Source organism: Phyllostomus hastatus, unplaced genomic scaffold, assembly GCF_019186645.2.
Source record: "Phyllostomus hastatus isolate PE091 unplaced genomic scaffold, TTU_PhHast_1.1 phas_scaffold_1066, whole genome shotgun sequence".
NCBI classification, from domain to species: Eukaryota; Metazoa; Chordata; class Mammalia; order Chiroptera; family Phyllostomidae; genus Phyllostomus; species Phyllostomus hastatus.
In genome coordinates this window covers 20,191,489-20,196,981 of record NW_025334004.1, presented here as the reverse complement: position 1 = coordinate 20,196,981, position 5,493 = coordinate 20,191,489, and the positions used below count along the sequence as shown (strand labels likewise).

The 5,493-nt window shown below is 44.9% G+C and overlaps 1 long non-coding RNA gene across 1 annotated transcript; it reads left to right on the top strand.

Annotated features, from left to right (window-relative positions):
- Positions 1-428: 428 nt before the first annotated feature.
- Positions 429-5,493, top strand: LOC123828960. The gene is made up of 3 exons (XR_006787532.1): positions 429-995; positions 2,917-3,788; positions 5,089-5,493. It is a non-coding gene; the product is annotated as an uncharacterized LOC123828960 (long non-coding RNA).

The window sequence follows — 5,493 nt, the reverse complement described above, 5'->3', positions numbered from 1 at the left end:
GACCACTGTTTCTCTCCCTCTGGTTCTCCCTCCCTTCCCCTTCCTCTGAAAAATAAATGAATAAAATCTTTAACAAAATTGGAAATATAAAAGAGAGTCAAGAATATAAAAAGGACTTGTAACCCCCCACATCAGGGAATCACCACTGTTAAATACATGCTGTTGGGTACCCTCTTTTCTGTCTTTCCCCTGTGAATACACAAGTGTGTAATATGTTTACTTCTTCAGATCACAGAGAGAATTTTACATTCTTCCCCCTGTCCCCCCACTTACTTTTATATACACCCTTTCCCTCTCTTCCTCTACTGGCCATTCTGTTGTAAGTATCTGCAGGCTTTTCTTAGGAAGCATATTTATTTTCTTAATGCTCTCTTCCCAGCCTAGACTTGATTGTGAACTTGCCTCTGCTGGGTCTTCTCCAGGCTGCTGGGAGAACAGCTCAGAATAACCTGTCACCAGAGCTCCCCGAGAGGGAAAACTGAAATCGTGAGGCATATTTAAACTTGTTCATAAAAGACTTTCTTAGATTGCCAAGATGAGACTGCTGGGGCCACAGAGCCTGCGGGTGACCGACCCCCTGGGTGATAGATGCAACTTCCAAGGAGCACAAAGAGAGCAAGGAAATGGAGCCCTTTCCAGCAAGACCCCAGAGACGGCTGCTTCCATTGAACACTCTTGGAATCACAGAGATCGCTCATAGGCCTTCAGGCCTTTCCAGGCTGCCTTAGGCCCGGGCGTCCCCATTGGATCTCTTGGGCATCTTGTCTGGGAGCAATCAACATAATTCCTTCATCTATCATCTTCCCAGGGCACAAACCCCATGTCCCAACAACAAGGCTTCTTACTGGAAAAGAGCAAGTTATGTAGGGTTATCTGTTCCTCCCTCCTCCTCTTTTGCCCTTCTTTTCCAAAGACTGGAAATCTGGTTGCCGTGGTGCAAAGGATTCTGGGAAGAACAGGAATGACAACATTGCAAATGGACAACAGTGAAAGGGGTAAGCCAGCTAGAGTTTAATTTCCATTCTAACATGCATTCTCTTTTGGCAGATAAGGAGATCCAGAAAAGGGATGGTACCAACAATACCAGCGTTGAGGGCTTACTAACACTGGGCTCCGTGCTAAGTTTTCTGTACATTGTAATCCTGTTTAATTCTTACAACCACCCAAATTTCCATACTCCTTTTACAGAAAAGTAGAGAGCTAGGAGTCAAACTCAGGTCTCTATGACTCTAGGGCCTAAGCTCTTAATCACATGGTCCCCGTGTTCCCAGAGCTGACAGTCTTATAGGGGAGACAGATACAGAATCAATAACGTTAACTTAAGACAGGCTGGGATAAGTGTGATCCTAAGGTGCTACTGAAGTTTCGTAGAAGGAAAAAGTCTTTTTTAAAAAATATTTTATTTATTTATTTAGTTTTAGAGAGGGAAAGGAGGGAGAAAGAGAGAGAGAAAAAAAAAATCAATGTTCAGTTGCTGGGGGTTATGGCCTGCAACCCAGGCATGTGCCCTGACTGGGAATTGAACCTGCAATGCCTGGTTCGCAGCCCGTGCTCAATCCACTGAGCTACACCAGCCAGGGTGGAAAAAAGCCATTTTTAAAAACAGATTTTATTTATTTATCTTTTAGAGAGAGGGGAAAGGAGGGAGAAAGAGAGGGAGAGGAACATCTTTGTGTGGTTGCCTCTTGTGTGGCTCCTAATGGGGATGTGGCTCACAACCCAGGCATGTGCCCTGACTGGGAATCGAACTGGCGACCCTTTGGTTCACAGGCCAGCACTGAGTCCACTGAGCCACACCAGCAAGGGTGGAAGAAAGTCATTTTGGTGAAAAAAATATCCTCCATCAGCGGAGAGTGCTTGGAGAGCTGGGAAGGCAGCGGGCCCTCTGCTGGGCACGTAGGTGAAGGGAGGTGAGTGTTAAGAAGCTGTCTGCCAGGGAGTGGGGACGGGTGTTCTATGGCAGCTGTGGGAATAGAAGGCTGGATGATTCACACGGACGATGACAACAGATCCGGCTCCTACAGGTGAGGGCCCCAGGAAGCCATTCTCTTTAGTAGCAGGCTGAGGAGTGAACTGAGAGGTCATTATCTGTACAAATGTGGCAAGACGGGTCAGAGGGGTCTTCCGACTCAGGGGCCAAAGACTATTCCCACGGCCAGAGGGTCATGGAGGAAATACTACGTAGCATCAAAGCTGCTTTTCTAAGTCTAAAATCATAGGCTCATTGACTCCAGGAGGAGGAGGAAACACAGACCACTGTCTTTGGTTCTTTTCTGTCTAATCAATACTTTGAAGAACATCTTATAGTGACTCCTAGGCGGGGAGCCAGAGGCATCACTAGAGCTCATTTTTCTGTGGTGAAACTGTGCCTTCTGATAGGGGCAATCAGTTTGCAGGAAACGTAAGGCCATCTGTACAGCCAGTATCTGAGTGGCACTGGGCCCTTGTTCATTCGTCGTTGTGGTCCTTCCAGGTAGGTTCCACTGTGAAATGTTAGTAGCCCATTCCTGCTGCCCTGTAGCACTCTCATGAGACTGAGGCTCTTGTCACGTGGGGCTGCTTGTATTGTGGAGGTCAGGTTCCTTCTCCCCCAACGGCTGGGGCTACTTGAGCCTCATACCCGGTTGTGGTCTCCAGGACAGGTCCTGATGAGGCAGGAAGAACGAAGGCAGCTGTAGCTCTAGGCTCTAAAACTTACTCAGCGTCAAGCCGTACTCGTCTCCAGGCCAGGCATGACCTTGTGTCTTGGCTCCAAGCATTGCACTGTGCCTGGGGTTCCGAGCAGTCTCACGTACCTCAGCTCCAGTAAAAGGATCCCCATCTGTCATTCTCCTCACATCTGAGTTCCTGTCCTGATGAACTGTTCTCGGGCCCCTGAAGCCTGAGGTCCTGCCTGATCTTGCCATTGCCCCACAGGAAATGGAGGAAGCGCTGCTCTCGAAGCTTCGCCTGTGGCTGGGGCGCCTACACGCACTGTGAGACTTCTGCACTCCTGCTTTTCTGTACCGGATTCCTGATCGGGACTTCCACTTCCCCAATGCAGACCACTTCACCAGATTGTGTTTTTGGTTGACTGCCACGTCTTCCAGATCCTGTGTTATACCTGCTGGGCTGGACTTCCGACGAGCTGCTTCAGCTCGAGCTGTTCCCCCAGCGCCTGACTTTGCTCCGTGGGTAGAATTCCAGAGCTTGCCCCACCCAGTCTGCCCTGTTCCTCCGCAGTGAATTGAGCCACGCTCAGCCTGACTGTAGCAAGTGTACGTGCACGTCGTCTTGCTCCATATTAGCCTAAAGGTCGAAATGGAGACGTAAGACTACACGTTTGCAAAATCATTTCATGTACATGGTTCTAAGACATAAAACTATGTAAAAGATATTTTAGAAACAAAACACCTCGCAACTACCACACATCGTATTTTTAAAAGGCTTAACACACCCAAACATCCGGGTGCAGGGGGAGCCTCTCCCCTCCCTCTCCCCACTGTGGACCAGTAGATAATATTTAGAACACATTTTTGGTTGTCTTAGCAGCCTCAAATGACCTTTCTTTCAGTTGAAGCAATTGAAGCAAATATCCAAAAGAGAAGTCAGGTAGGAAGTAATGTTTAACCTTAACTTGTTAGTTCAGTAAACACTTTTGGAAGAGTATGCCTGTGCCTGCCAACAGACTGGCTGTATCTTTCATGGCCTCACAAAAGTGTCAGGAGCTCATCTGTTCTGAAGTCCAAGTCTGTCAACCCAGTCGCCACCGAAATCCAGCTCCTGGAGCATTACTCAACAGGAAAGGGGTGAGTTATAGAGCGCAACGACGACTTCCTCCATAGCTCCTGCTCAATCAGAATTATCAGAAGCGATTGCTTTGAGAAAAAACAACTCATTTAAATCCTGCTTATGAAAGAGAATGCCCCGTGTTAAGTAAGGGCAGACACAAGACTAGGCTGGAAAATCATTGAAAAGAGTTTAGTCACACCGCAGCTCCAGGCCAGGCTGGGACTGTCACCACCAACTTCATTTTTAAACCCTTTAAAATGAAATAGATTATTTAAGTAGAGAGAACCAGTGGGAAATCCACAACAGTCTACCTCTGAACTCCTGGGTTTTAGAACCATACTACTTCCTCATTTCCATCGCCATCTGTTAGGCTATTACAGCTTTGGGAAATCCAACATTTTCCTTGAAAAAAAAATCTCAAGTTTAAATAGCAACCAGCTAGGACATTGTTTGGTCTAAGAAGTCCAATTAATTAACACCCCAAATTGGTCTCTCTATAGGGCTCACACATTTCCCGGGTTTTTGAGGGGTGGTCTGATACAAGCAGACATATAATGAGGGAAAATCTTGTCTATGAGATTTCATACTACATACGTGTTCTTATTTGTCATTTCAAAAGCATGTCTAAAATTTTTAGAATTTCTTAGGAATTTAATATTATTCTGTCCATATCCAAATTAGATTAATAAAATCGATGCTACTGATTTTCGGGTATGGAGTTTAGTGAGGAATTATTACTTTGTCTAGTAACAGGAGTTCCCTGGACTGATAATATGAGATTATAAAAAATAAAACATTATAATGGATGTCAAGACTGGCCCCGGAGAAGGACAAAACCTGAAGTAGCTTGTGCAGCAATAAAACAAAAACTAGCATAATCGATAACCTTCACCATTGCTTCGGTCAAGACTCACCCAAACAGAAATTATTCAGGCCTTAAAAATAATTGTGGACTGGATTATATCCATCTATTTTTCTGCTAAATAAGAGATATTACTTTTTGTTGCTGTTGCTATGGGAGGAATTCCAAAGGTACCAGTATGTCATTTAAGGTATAACCAGTACTTAAAATATTATAGGTTGCAGCAGTAAAGAACTCAGCATCATGATTAACTCAAGAAAATACACAAAAGACTTTCAAAGACCATCTCACAGACTTCAAATTTTATAAAAAACAATTACTGAATCATAAGAATCAGGCTTAGTCCTGCAATGTTTCTCTTAATTACTCCCATGATATAGTTCTAAGCATGAATTTGCAGAGAAATTTAAAAGAGTATATTTATCTACGTGTCTCCTATATTGATCTATTTCTAGGTTACGATCAATGGGTGTCCAAGGGAGACTGTGGAGTAGAAAAGCTTGGGGTGCAGACCTTAGACCTTCGCATGAATCCCGGTGCAGCCACCCCCGAGCTGTGCTGCACAGGCAAACACAGCTCCTCTTGGAGGACTGACTGTTCCTGGGTCAAATGGGGTAACCAGGTTGCAAGAAACGAATGAAGTCACTCGAATGAAGTCACTCGGGATCTATAAACTCCTCTCAACCTTAAACTGCATTCAGCATCAGAATGAAGTTCTCAATCCAAGCTCAAAGGTATTTTCAAGGAAGTTCCCTCAATTTACTAAAACTAAATTTAGATCGACCCAGGATTGCCCCCTAGCGGTCATCTCAAAATCTCTGAAAAAAATACTGAATTCACAAATTCATTTTTTTCCTATG